The sequence below is a fragment of the Myiozetetes cayanensis genome, unplaced genomic scaffold (assembly GCF_022539395.1).
Source record: "Myiozetetes cayanensis isolate MyiCay16 unplaced genomic scaffold, myiCay2020 scf7, whole genome shotgun sequence".
NCBI classification, from domain to species: Eukaryota; Metazoa; Chordata; class Aves; order Passeriformes; family Tyrannidae; genus Myiozetetes; species Myiozetetes cayanensis.
The window spans coordinates 10454927-10469927 of NW_026087964.1; positions in this window are offsets into that span (position 1 = coordinate 10454927).

Below are 15001 nucleotides of genomic sequence, written 5' to 3' on the forward strand. Positions count from 1 at the left end.
TTTCATCCTTTCATTATTCCATGCAGTGTGTTGACAGTTTGGGACCCATTTTCTGGTTTTTATTACCTAAGGTAGCAGGAGCAAAGTGAGAATTATGTGGCAACTAGAATGTGTTGCATTCCTTTAGGATGAGGCTCTTTTAATATTTTCCAGAGCATTTCAGTTATCATAATGATACTCAGACCTGATGGTTCCTGTTGCATGAGGTATTGTACCAAACATCATTAGCCATGTAGACAATTTCAGGGCAATGATAGAGAACTCTCTGACAGAACAATTCTTTTTGATTACTTTTTTTCTTTCTGCTAAGTTCCTCAACACTGAGAAATAAGTCTGTACATCCATTCCTAGCTTGGATAGCAGTAACACGTCTGCCCTCCTTACTGGCCTGGTGTATAAATACATTAGATATCATGAGGTACTCAAACACTGTGTGGAAGAGAGGTGGCTATCTGGTTTATTGTTTTTTTCTTTTTCTTGACAAAATTAGAGTTTAAGATCCTTTTAACTTCCTGAAGTATGACTCTGCAATGCCTTGAGATGCAACAACCAGCAGCAGAATAATCTCTCAAGTGAGACAGATGGACATTTGTCTCTGAAGCATGTGAAGGTTTGTGGTGGAATGGAGTGTTGACCTCAATAAAGACATAACAGAAATAATGCCATATGTCCTCATGCTGTGAGTTTTATTTCAATGGGTGAAAAAAATCAACAAAACCAAAGATTTAATTGATGTAGTAAAGCCAAACTAACTTAATCCTATATTTTAATCTCATTTTGATGAGTACTTCTATTGAAAGGACTGTGCTAGGTTTTCTACTGGTCATGTACAAGCTTTCATAAAATATGTATAGAAATTATAATGAAAACACAACTAGATTTCAACCTGTTTCATTAGCAGCCCAGCTCTTGGGAACATTTGACCTAGTTCTGCCTACTAATAGACAAACTTCATAATGATTCAAGACAAATTTTCATAATGGATGATGTTCTCTCTTGCACTGAGGCCTGAACACCACCTGTATCCATTTTAAATTATGTCTTTCTGGACTTACACAGTATTTGATTCAACTACTGATACCTCAAGCTGATTCTTTTATATGAAGCTGAATTTTCTTGATGTGAAAAAAGTTGGTGGGATTTTTTTTTGTTTAATTTTGGGATTCCTTTTTTTGTTTTCTGTTTGTTTGTTTGTGGGTTTTTTTCTTTCCTATTTGATAAAGACACAGTACAATTTCCATAGTGTGTACCTAGAATGCCTAATAGTTGGGGGTTGAGAAGGAGAAAAGCTTGAACAGATGTTTAGAGATTCATGTGAACTAAGCTTTTCCAGACAAACCATATTCAAAACCAGAGACAAAAAAATCTGTTGTGTGGATCTGAATGAATAAACACATATGAATGAATAAGCATGCATGGAAACACATGGCAAGACTTTTTATCACTTATGGCGAGACACCTGTCCTGATGAACATTCCCTCCCAAGTACAGAACTGGGTAGGTGGATGCACTCTAGCTATCTGCAATAGCACTTTGGGAATTTGGTTTAGATGGTAAACACTCTAGGAAGACCTTATTTAAAATTCTTCTGACTTTCTTGTCTGTGGGAGCAGCAGCATACTGTCTATGTGCAGGATGACAGACTGGCAGTCAGGGATAAGTTTGCTAATAAAAATAAATGATAATGAAAAATGCATGGGCAAATGGCATAAACCACAGACCTGGAGGAGGGCTTCTGCTGTGTGACTGGCACCAGAGTCCTCCTTCATTACTGCAATATCTGCAAGTGGAGAGTAATTTCAGAACTGGCATCTTCAAAATGTTTTTAATGAATGCCCATGAAAAAAAGTGAGTCCAGAGTTAATGCTCATCTGTCTTGGTGGCTCAAAGACTAGATTCAGATTTGATGTCAGTTTCATGGCAGAGAAACTATGGAATTTCCTTAAAGGAATGAGTTTCAAATCAAGGAATTTTAGAGGGAGAGTTGGAGAATGGCTGGGCATTGGGTTGTGTACAGTGGGGTTCATTCTGTAGATTTGTAGTCTGGCAAAAAAGGGCCTATTGGGACTATTACTGGGGCAATTTCATGAACCAAAGAATCCATGGTTTATTTTAGAGGCTACTACAGGGAACAAATAAGCAAACAAAAACCTACATTCCAGGTATTTGTGAGTGCCAGCAGAGAGAAGAATGAGAATTTAAAGAAGGAAAGATGCCTAATTCAAATAAAATTCATAAATAGCTGGAGAGTTGGTGAGATGGAAACGTATGAAGGCTAGCTACATGTGATGTACATGATATAGAGCTCTGATTCCAGAAGGAATGTCAGAGAGTTCTTGAGCCCAAACAATAGAGAAGAGCAAGCTTGTGTACACATACATGAAATCTTATGGAAGAAGAGAACCAAAGAGTCAAGGGAATAATTTTTTTCATGCGTAGGCTGTATCATAGTTAGAGAGTAGTTTTACACCAGTTGCAGTTTAGTCTGCTCTTGTCTTCACTGTGTTTTCATGGAGGAAAAAGCCCACACTAGACCCCCTCAAAAAGCCTACTAGCCAAACCATTTAAGTTAATATATTATAGGGCTGTCCTTGCTCACTCTCAAAACAGCATACCTGTTCTTATATTATAAACCCTCAAGCACATGCTAAGAGCTACTTTCTCCCAAGCTCCAGGTCTTCCTCAAGAAAAGACCTCAGAAGTTTTGTTTCTTTTCTTAACATTGTAGAATAATTTGATAATTCAGGCTGAAAAGTACCCTGTCAGTCCTCTAGCTCTGTTGGAAGCAGGTTAATCTAGGTGAGATTTCTCAAGGTTTATCTATATTTTGGGTATATCCAAGGATAGAGATTATAAACTCTTTGTGGACAACCTGGTCCAGTGTTTGACCATACTTCTACTGGAAAAGTTCTTCCTTGCATGTAAATATAATTTCCTGTTTTCCATCCTGTTTCCTTTACGTCTTTTCCTATCCCTGGGTACATAGAAAAGAATTTGGCTCTGTCCTTTCTGTATCCTCCTATTCAATATTTATTGGCAGTTAAGAGCTCCCTTTATCCCTCTCGTGGCTGAACAAACCCAGTTCTCTTGGCCTCTCCTCATGCTTATTGCAGGTCTTTGTCCAGGTTCATAGAGTCTGGACAGATAAGGTGTGACAAGGACTGAATGCACTACAGTCCAAGCTGCCAAGTCTGTCCTGAGTTCAACTTGTCCTAAGTGTAGCAGAGGTAACTTCCAGCTTAAACTCTTAAGAAGTAAACTAGGACATGAACTGAAGTCTATTTCTCAGCCTTTTCCTTCTTGTTATGACATTTCCTTGGTACTGTTTAATTTAATAATATAGACATATCTAGAAACACAGCTAAAGTGTATGTAGTATTATATTGTTAGAACATTCCCTAGCAAGCTTTGGGCCCAGAACAACCTTTGTGTTCTCAACTATTTGCCATGAACTAACTGTTCAGAAGGTAGCCGAGGTCAGGGACCATTATCAATAGCTAGTTAAGATGTCATTGCACATCTTAGAATAGTGTTTGACAGGAACATGGGCCTGTTCTATGCCAGTTAACCCCAGTGCTAGTGAATGGTCCCACATACAGTTAATTTGTTGATGAGATGTAGCTCTAGACTTGACTCTGCTACAGTAACTGAAGGTAGCTTCAGTCCAGTGTCAGAAATCTCTGCTGAAAAGGCATTGAAAGAGGGTAGTGAACTGGAGCTTGTGGGAGTTAAGAGTGAAATTGAATGGGTAAGAACAGGAAAGTGTGCTTTGAAGAGAAGCATATAGATCTTTCTTTAGGCCTTTTAATTTATGTCCATTTTTTTCCTCCAGAAAATTCTTTTAAGCTGGGCAGGAGGTAAGCAAAGGAGAGACGGGAACAGCTGAAAATTTAACAGATTTTATGTTCCAAGGGATTTATGGTTTTCACCGAAACCTTTTTTAACTTGTACTTGGTTTGTTAGCCACTAGGTTACATTGTTTTTTTGTATATCAGCACAAGTTCATGAAAATTGTGCGTCAGGTAGAATAATCTTGATTCTCAAAATACGCAAGAAAAAAACAGTCTATGCCTGATTGGCTTGATTTTTTTTTCACTACATTTAGTTAATACTTAGATATTGATACTTATGTGTAATGGAGCGATCCATAATCCAGGTACTGGTTATAGAACCACTTTACCTTCTATTTGTAAAGAAAGAATTCTTGAAATACTGTGAGAAACAAGAAAATATCAACCACATATCAGAGCTGATTTGATGTCCAGCATTATCTTCTAATCAGACTTGATCTGATGATCTCTTGCTTTGAGCAAGAGATTGGAGAGGAGACCTTCTGAGGGTCCTTCTACCTGAATGATACTGTGAATATCATAATTGTTAGTTGCAGCAAAATTCATACAAACAATGTAACAAAGGGAAATGCCATATCACTTGGGGGTTGATTTTATGAGCTGTCTTCAAGTGCTAAGTACTCTTAACTCCTCCTGATTTTTACAGGTGGTGAGATAATCCTGAAAGTTCATAAAATCATAGAACCATAGAAAGATTTGGGTTGGAAGGGACCTTCAAAGCTTATCTTATCAACCTCCCTTGCAACGAGCAGGGACATCAAATAGATCAAGCTACTGAGTGTCCTGTCCAGCCTGACCTTGAATGTTTCCAGGGATGGGTCATCCACCACCTTATTGGGCAATCTGTTCCATTGTTTCACCACCCTCATCATAAAAATTTTATTTCTTATATCTAGTCTAAACCTACCCTATTTTAGTTTAAACCCATTGTCACTTATTCCTTTACAACAGACCCTACTAAAAAGTAGGCCCATCTTTCTTTAAAGCCCCCTTTAAGCACTGGAAGGTGCTGTAAGGTCTCCCCTGAGTCTTCTCTTCTCCAGCTTGAAAAACCCCAACTCTCACAGCCTTTCTTCACAGGACAAGAGTTTCAGCCCTCTGATAATTTCTGTGGCCTTTATCTGGACCTCTCCATCCAGTAGACATATAAACAACAAAGTAATCTTTCTCCAATTTTAGAGCATGTCTATAGGCGCACTAAGTGTAATGAATTATCAAATTCTCCAACTAAGGATTATCTTCTAAACAGTTCCAGCTGTGGTAAATGGAGAATGTTCCATTTCGAATGGAGACTGATTACAGAAAATAGGTTAGTGATAGGCATTCCATTCTCCATCACTCACCAAGCTGGGGAGGCAGTGGGTTGGTTAGTAGAAATGATAGTTATACAAAATGTTTTTATCATAGGTAGGAAACACCTGATTATGATGGACAAATCTAACTTTTCTGTTAGACCTGTTTTCTTGCTAGATCTTTAGATAGAGATGGAGGTAACTGAGAATGTGTTGTTTTTTTTTTTTTTTGCTACTTCCATCCTCGTTGACAGAACAGATAACATAACCTACCCAGAAGGAATTTACTTTCAAATACTCAGTGACATTTTGACTCAGAGTAACTTACAGTCTGAACAATATGAAATCTCTGCAAAATATCCTGGTTAGTATACATATCAGAAATAGTAATTTTAATTAGTAATATGTATTGATTGCAGGAGTAAAATAAAACTCAGACTTCAGTGGATGGAGAAGCATCATGCAAAGTCATTCTTCGAAGGCTGTAGGTTGACTGTACTTCAGTGGTGTCATGGCCTGCTCTCCTTCTTTAGGTTAATTATTCTTGACACTCTTCCTTCTCTTCCCAGTTTTGCTCCTACTGCTATTTGTGCAGCTGGGGTGAACTCAGAGGACTGATCAGTTAAAACCTTCTTTTTGTGAAGTTATTTTCAAACTGGCCAGTTCTCTGATTCACTGCTCAGCTGCACAAACAGATACTGATGCAAATGAGTGGGCAGTGCTGAGATAAGGTATAAGCATGTCATCAGAGTGGGAAAACGGCGAAGCCATTAAAGTAGAGGAGAAAAAACTGATTGAATGACAGCCTGTAAATGTGGTTCAACAATAGTTCAAACCAAATTGAAGCTGAGCTTGCCTGGTTCTAACTTTTTTTTTCTCAGCAAAGAAATGTAATGACTTTATTCTGGTGCCTCATGGTGTATTCATGCAAGGCAAGAGAACGAATGCCCTGCTCTAGAACAGATGTTATCAGGATAAATTCTCATGGAACCACACCTTTTGTCATCAAAATGACTTTTATTCATCATCAGGAGAAGGAGTTACTAGCTGGTGAGCTGGTGAAGTATGGGATATATCAGTTTTCCTATCCAAAGAGTTGACACAATCCTTACTTAAAAGGGGGAAATTAAAAATTATCTCCTGTTTAAGTCTAAGGTAAGTGTAACCTTTGATTAGACAAAGTCAGAGCAATAAGAGGCATTTTGTCTTCTGAACAAACTGCTCATCTCCTCAGCAGATTGGTCCAGTTTTTCCTTGGGAGAAATGGGAATGCATAAAAACTTGTATGTACAGTTTTAAAATCTGCTATCACCGATGCTAGAAAATAATGAATTGTCTTTCAGTAATCATGAATAACCAGTAAAGGAGAGATGGAAAATCTGATTATGCAGGTCAGTAAATGAAGGTACACATCCCAGAAAAGCTTCTGGCACTTAGGTCCAGCTGGAGACCAAATAGTCTGAAAAACTGAAAAGTCCCATTTGCTTCCAAGAAATAAGACAGAGCTGTCTTGTTATCACTGAGCAGGAAGTTTTGACTGAATTTGAGGCTTTTTTTTTTTTTTTTTTACCATTAAGAAATTATAGAGGTTTGAGGTGGTGGTATCAGAAGCTCATAGGTTCTGATTCTGCAGCAGCCAGCAAAACAACCTCACAAGGAAAAGAAGAGTTTCTGAAAGATTTGACCCACCAGATGCATCACTACAGTTGTTTGGTTTCAGCAAATTAGTATTCTCCAAAGGCAAACCATTGATTCAGAACATTGCCAGCTACCACTAATTAATGAAACACAGTCTTCAAAGCTAATATTTGCACCTTTAAAGGGAGGTTGTCATACCTGAAAGGGTTCAGGAACAAGCTATACAAATTAGTCAAGGTCTGAAATACTCTGCTTACCACAGGAGATTTAAATGCACTCTGACTTAGGAACAAGGAGTTCAAGAGATGTACTTACTATAAAAGTAGCATAAGGAATAAGGAAGAAGTCTGAAGCAGATGATTTTTTTTTTTAATTTAGCAGGCAAAGTGAATTATTGGACACAGAAGCAAGATAAATTCAAACTACAAACATGATGTGGTGTTTTTGTTTTTGTTTTTGTTTTTTTTTTTTAACAGGATGACTAATAAGTCACTGGGCAGCTTATTTTTTTCCATCATTTAGATCCTATTAAGACTGTCTCTGTTCCTTGCACATCTATTAAAGCATTAGAAATACCTCAAAATAAAGGAAGAGCTCCCACTTACTCCACTTCCTGATCCCAAATCCAGCGCTATAGCTAGAATGTTTGCTAAGACAGGACTTTTTTTGTTGTGCCTGCCATATCACATCTGGCAGCTCTGCATTAGGAAGTGAAGAGAACTGCTGCTGCTTTGCTGGCCTGAGAGACTGGGCTTGCCCCTCTGCAGAGCTAGGCTGGCTGTGGTAACATGCTGAGTAGCATATGGTGTACCAAACTGGAACTCTTTGCATGTTCATTCACTTTCAAAGGAAGGGCATGGCTTTGTGTGACTTCTTGTCCCAGATGGTGCCATTGTATGCTAAAGCTTAGCTTTAAAATCTGTGCTGGAGGGAAAATATTAAGACATGGGTGAAACAGAGAATAGAATCAGTCTTGACTTCTTGCATCCCAAATGATGTTTTGATATATACCAAATTCATACAAGTTGTAAATGGCCTTATCTGTCACTTTCAGTAAGTTTTGTTGATTTACGGTACATGAGAAACTGTCCCTTTTGTGTGTGGGTGTGTTTGCTTCTGTGATGTGCAGTCTTACTAGAAAAAAATTTGGAAAGGCAACAGGCATGAAAGTGTATTTACAACTGTGTATTAATTTGGGTGAAGAGACTGAATGGCTGAGGCATGAGAGACCAGTAGAAGGAGACTAGTCTTTATTGAAACCTCTATTAATATTTTCAGAACTTGCAGCCTCTTAATGAAATATCCAGGGAATAAATTAAAAGTGATAGGAGAAAGAGCACAAAGAAGTAGCACTCTTTCTAGAATAACATTCATCCGGGACACTGCTGGCTGAAACTTCCAGGGACACATGGGAATATATTTAGTCGGTGAAAGAAAATTGAAAAACAATAAAGATCCTCAGGTGACTTGGAAAGGGTTGCAAATTAGATTCAACTTTTTTAATAGTTCACAGAATCTTAGTATCATTTAGGTTGGAAAAGACCCTTAAGATTATCAGGTTTAACAATTAACCCAGCACTGCCAAGCCCACCACTAAACCATGTCCAAAAGCACCATACCTAGACACTGTTTGAACACTTTCAGGGATGTGATTTCACCACTTCTCTGGGTAGCCTGTTCCAGTGCTTGACAACCCCTTCTGTGAAGAAACTTTTCCTAATATCCAACCTAAACCTCCCATGCCATTTCCTCTCATTCAGTCATTCACTATCTGGGGGAAGTGACCAACCCCCACCTTGCTACAATCCCCTTTCATGTAGTTTAGAAAACAATAAGGTTTAAATGAGACTCCTTTTCTCCAGGTTAAAAAACCCCAGATCCCTCATCCACTTCTCATAATACTTGTACTCCAGACTCTTCACCCTTGTTGTCCATCTCTGGACTCACTCCAGCACCTCAATGTCTCTCTTGAAGTGAAGGACCCAAAACTGAACACAAGATTTGAGGTGTGACCTCACCAGCTCCCAGTACAGGGGACAATCACTGCCCCAATCCTACTGTCCACACTATTACTGATGCAAGCTAAGATGCTGTTGGTCTTCTTGGTCACCACAACACGTTGCTGGTTTAGGTTCAGTCACTGCTGACCAGCACTTCCAGATCCTTTTCCAGTGGGCAGCTTTCTAGCCACTCTGCCCCAAGCCTGTAACATTACCTGGGGTTGTTGTGATCCAAGAGCAGGATCCAGCACTTGGGTTTGTTGAACCTCATACAATTGCCCTCAGTCCATTGATCCAGTCTGTCCAAATCCCTTTGCAATCTACACTTTCCAAGAGACCAACACTCACCCAGTTCGGTGTCATCTGCAAACTGACTGAGGGTGCACTTGATCCCCTCATCCACGTTGTCAATAAAGATATTAATTGGGACTGTCCTCAATACTGAGCCCAGAACACCACTGGTGTCTGGCCATCAGCTGGATTTAATGCCATCCACTACCACTCTCCAAGTTTGGCCATTCAGCCTATTTATTACCCAGCAAACAGTGCACTCATCCAAGCCATGACCAGCTGGTTACTTCAGGAGACTGTTGTGGGAAACTCTGTCAAAAACTTTACTCAAGTCTGGGAAGACACATCCAAACCCTTTCCCTCATCCACTTGGTCATAGATGGAGATCAGGTTGGTCAAAGCAGGACCCACCTTTCATAAACTAACACTGGCTGGGCCTGATCCTCTAGTTGTCATGCATGTGCCCTGTTCTGGCACTCAAGATGATCTGCTCCATGACCTTTCCGAGCTCTGAGGTCAGGATGACAGGGCTGTAGCCCCTCAAATCATCCTTCCACTGTTCTTGTAGTAGGTCATAATTTTAATGACTTCCAGTCACCTGGGACCTCCTCAGTTAGCCAGGATTGCTGATGAATGATGGAAAGTGTCTCAGTGTGCACTTTTACCACCGTGTTCAGTACCCTTGGGTGTGTCCCACCCATCCCTGTGGACTCATACAGGTCTAAGTGGTGTAGCAGGTCACTAAACATTTCCCCTTGGATTATGGCAGCTTCATTTTGCTCCCTGTCCCTATCTTCCAGTGTAGGCAGTTGGGAATCTGAGAACAACTACATTTACTATTAAGGACTGAGACAAAGAAGGCATTAGGTATGTCAGCATTTTCCTCACCCTTTGTTATTTTGTTTCCCTTAGCATCCAGTAAAGGATGGAGATTCTCCTTAGCACTCCCTTTGTTGCCAGTGTATTTGTAGAAACATTTGTATTATCTTTTATAGCAGTAGTCAGATTAAGTTGCAGTTGGGCTTTGGCCCTTCTAATTTTGTCCCCACATAACCTCATGACATGCCTGTAGCCCTCCTGAGTTGCCTGTCAAAGGTCATAAACTCTTTTTTCCCTGAGTTCTAGCCAAAGCCAGGCTGGTCTTCTTCCCCATGGCTTATCTTTCAACACATGGAGATGGAATACTACTGCAGATTTCCTCCTTGAGGAACGTCCAGCCTTCCTGGATCCCTTTGCCCCTCTGGACTGTCTCCCAATGGGCTCAATCAGTCTCCATAACAGGCCAAATTCTGCTCTCTGGAAGTCTGAGGGGGCAGTTCTGCTGACCCCCACCTTACTCCTCTGAGAATCAAAAACTATAATTTCATGATTGCTATGGGGTTTTGTGCTTTCGGATTGTCAGATTGACTTATTTTATGTATGACTCTAATTATGATTTGTTTTTCCCTCCGTTCTTCATTCTTTGTTTGAAAAAGGTAGAACCATTCTCAGAGTCCTGGATTTCAGACAGTTTTTTTCCAGTTATTATCTCTTTCATTATTTTCCTTCTATATTTTCAGGAAGGTATATGTAAATTTGTAATGTTGCATGTGGTATTCTGTTTGCTGAAGGCAGTAATTCTGATGATGAATTTGTATGTGTGGGATGAAAATATGCACATCAGCTTCATCAAGTATTCCATTAAAATTGGACCACAGAGCTCAGCAACACACAGCAAGATGCGGTGGTGAATTTATGTTGGATTGCACAAATATTTGGATTTAGAGGCATGTTGGCAAGCAATCAATTAATTTCATAACTGAAAGTCTCTCTGTACTAAAGAAAGAGGAAAGGGTCTCTCCTCTCACTATAATGGGGGAAAAACTATACAGTGAACCTACTAAAATGGAAATAGTTTCATAACGAGTCCAAAGAATGTGAGAGGCTAGGGGATAACAGTGTTGTTTTGTAGCAGCTCATTAGATTTCAAAATTTGTTTTTATTCTATGTTAGAATCAAAAAACTTTTTTTTTTTTTTTAAGGAAATGGCATTTAAAATGGCATTTAACAACTTTTTTTTTCCTCTAGATTGAGTCAGATAAGGTTTTGTCTTATTTCCTCAGAACCTGAATCACAGAAACTTACAGCTGACAACTTTGTTGAAACAGACTTGTCAGTTTTCCATATTCTTAAAATGTTCTGGCAGCTCTACTACATAGGTGTTTAGTTAAGTGTATCTTTACTAAATGGAGCCCCCGGTGGTCTAGTGGTTAAGGGCGCGGCGCTATCACCTTCGAGACCCGGGTTCGATTCCCGGTCAGGGCCACTCCCGGGCAGGTGGGGCTCGTTAGCCCTTAAAGGCAACCCACCTACGTCCTGAGGACCTCACTGCCACCGTCCAAGCTCGCTTGGCCCCGGCAGATGAACCTTAGGATTAAAGGGTGGGCTCAGTTCCGCGCACACTGTGTCTCACCTAAAAAATCCAATGCGCAGGCTGGAAGGTGTAAAGACCTTCCCCGGATCTTCGCTCGCGAAGACTGGCCATTATCTTTACTAAATGGATATTCAAAGGAGACTTCAAGAATTCACTTAAAAACAGGGGCCTCTCTTTTGCTATATGTTTTTCAGAGATTGTCAATATGAGAAAAAACAGCTACTAGATGTACAAAGAGAAATAGAATGGAAATAAGATACAGTGATGACCTAAGACATCAAACTGAAAGTTGATTCTTTATTTATAAATATAATTATTCCTTCCATTTTGTGTTTGTAAATTGGTTGCTCAGTTATAATTGATAAAAATGTAACCATACTGTAAGATCCAGAACTGTCCTTGTTTGGACTGGTTGAAGTTCACTACACTTTCCCTTTCCTTTGTCCTGGCTGTTTTTGCCTTGTCTGTCTCCTTTCTTTCTCTGGGCTCCAATTTTCTTCTTGCCTCTTCCTGCTTCATTTCTTCCTCCACATAATCCAGCTTTTAGGTTGCCTTTGGCCATCTGTATTTTCCTGCATTCCCAAATGTGGCGTTCTCTCTGGAAATCCTGTATGTTCTGCTCTGAGTGCTGGCAGCAAAGAAGACTTCACTTAAATTCTGCTCACTGAAGCACCAGCTCCACGCGGCCATCAGAATGTGAGTAAATTTCACTTTGCTGCCAGCACTCAGAGCAAAAAACTGCATCAAGAGGAAACAACAAAAGCTCTAAGTTCTAAAAGCATTTTCTGAAAAAGAATTAGTTCATTTATATGATGTACCTTACATAATATCAAAAGAAACAGCATAGCTGCTGGGCTATTGGGTTCATGATTCTTCTTATTCTTCATAAGCATTGTAGAAGTTACTGCCCTCAGTCTAACTCATGCCATTTTAGTGTTATGAAACAATTCCTTTTATTAGACTAGAGCTTTAAAACCTCTGTCTACTGTGCTCTGTCTGTGACACTAGATAAGTTAATTAGTAGCATTGCTTCATTTTTCCTTATGTAAACTAACATAAATAATTTTAAACACTGATAACATTCAAAAGATATTTAGAGATTTTGCTGTATTGGAGAACATGATAACAACTTGTATGGATGTGTCAGAAGTTGAATAACCAGCTCTGTTGGCAGCAAAAATCTGTTGTGGCAGCATAGGTATCATGATCCTCTTTGGAATCCTGGGAAATATTCAGTGGTGGAAATCTACTTCACATAGCTGCCAGTACAGGACTGAATTACTGTGAAATTGGCCTGCATGAGTTACCAACAAAAAGTTGAGTTTATACATCCCTTGGTCTCCAATGACAAAGGTAACCTCTAATTCTGCCTTATAAATCAGAGATCTTTACTGGGATCAGTTATGCCACTCAGAGAATATTTTTTCTATTTTCCAGATGAATAACTGCAGCTATTTCTGGCACAAATACGGAACATTTTTGGCTAAACAGAAAATATGTTCTCCCTCACACCTTACACCAAGAGTCTTCTTCAACCCAGTCTCCATACAGAATTTTTGTAGATTGCAACTGGAAAGCAAACCACAGCCAAAGCAAATTCTTTTCCCAAACCAGATGAAAATTTATGTAAATATTTTTGTGATGTTTGCTAGTCCTTGTCATGTGAGTGATTCCCTGATAGATGATGCAGTCTGCAACGGGACACTTTGGGAACTAAAGTCATATAGACAGAATAAAAAAGTAATTGGCAGAAAGATTCTCTGCAGACTTATCATGATTTTGGCAGCAGCTGCTTCAATTTTCAGCTCCCTTTCTCATTCATTGCTTCAAAGCAACAGAAGAAATAACCTCTACTCTTGTGTACTTTCTGTGATATAATTCTGCCATGGTGATGGAAGAGAAGAAAAATCAGAGTAGTCTAACACAGGAAATGCAACTCCTGAGTTACTTAATAACTGAATGTGTGGGGTTTACAAAGAATGTGAATGTAATTTCTTTTTTTTTTTTTTAACTGTGAGTTTCCCAAACCAAATTTCTAGAGTTTTGAAACTGAGCCTTTTCAGAATTAGTAACACACAAATGCTGTCCAATGTGTGATGATGAGCCTTAAGAACTAATTGATGCTGTAAATTATTGTTCCTATTCCTAGTACAATAACTTTCAGAAGACTTGCTCCATCTTCGAGTAGGCTACCACTCAATAAGTCACTGCACTGAAGAAAAAAGTCTTCTAGCAAAATCTAAAATGCCAAGACAAGTAACATTTGAATGAAAAGAAAAAAAGCTGTCCCTTTTTATCTGCAGGGATAAGAGGCACAATTTCTGTTGAACAGTTTAAACAGAATTGTCCAAAAACCCCTTGCTCCCCTCCCTGTTCTCTATAGCTAAGTCACTGTAGGCACTTAAGCATCTGATGATTTCTACAGGTTCACAGGGTCTCATTTAGCTAAGTATCAGAGTGTTTATGAAACATCTAAACAGGTTTGGATCCACAAGGAGGACGAATCCCAACCTGTGGCCTTCAGTTAATAAGAACATTAAGAGTTCAAAAAGAATAAGGAGAGTCTTTTGAATAGTGTTGTAAGTCTACCTCAAATTCAAGATGCCTGAACTGACACTCCAATCAATCCTTCAAGCAACAAGTTTCACAGAGTTTAGAGAAGAAGGTTAGGAGAAGCTCACCTCTAAGGTGTTGAGGAAGTGAAGTACACTTAAGGAAGGTACACTTTACCATACTGTGTGACTGATATCATATAGTATTGTTCTTGGCATATTTGGGACTCATACATCAGTGCTTGGACCCGACCAAGACAAGAATCTGTTGCAGAAAAGATGTTGAAATAGATTCACTTGAACAAAGATTTGTTAGCAAAGTCCATAGCATTGACTGAAATGGTGAAATAAACAAAAAAAACCCAAAAGCTTTCCTTCAGTCCTAGGCCATCTAGCAAGAGACAAAGAAGAAAAGGGAGCTGTTCCCAGATAGGCATCCTCTCCTGGGTCTTTTACAATGCAGTAGCGTTCTGTACATGGTGCTCTTTCCACAGTAGCTATGTAGTTGCCATTAAACACACTGACTCCCTTTTGGTAGTGCTTACTTGTGGTGCTGTTAGTGTTGACTGGAGCATGCTTTAACAAGAACAGCTGCTGCATGCTGGTTAATAGTTAAGGGCTGTGCAGGCAAAGTAGTGGGTACCCTAGTGTGAACCAAAAGCTATAATAAAAAGGTAGGAAAAGAGGAAAGAGAATCTCAGACAGTGGCAGTTCCTGGCTGAGGGATCTAAACACTAAGCTTCAGAGTCAGACTCCAGCTTGCTGGCTGCACTGACTCCAGTCACCTGCAATGCTCTGTAGTAGAAAATTTGTCTCAAAGAGCCACTGAAACTTAGATAAAACTGTCATTTAGGAGTCTCTAAAGGAATCATGATCTTTTGGCCTTGTTGAATTAATTTATTCCATGAGTGCCCTATAAGGCCTCTTTTGCAGAAATAGTAATGAATTCTTCCCAGATGAGTCC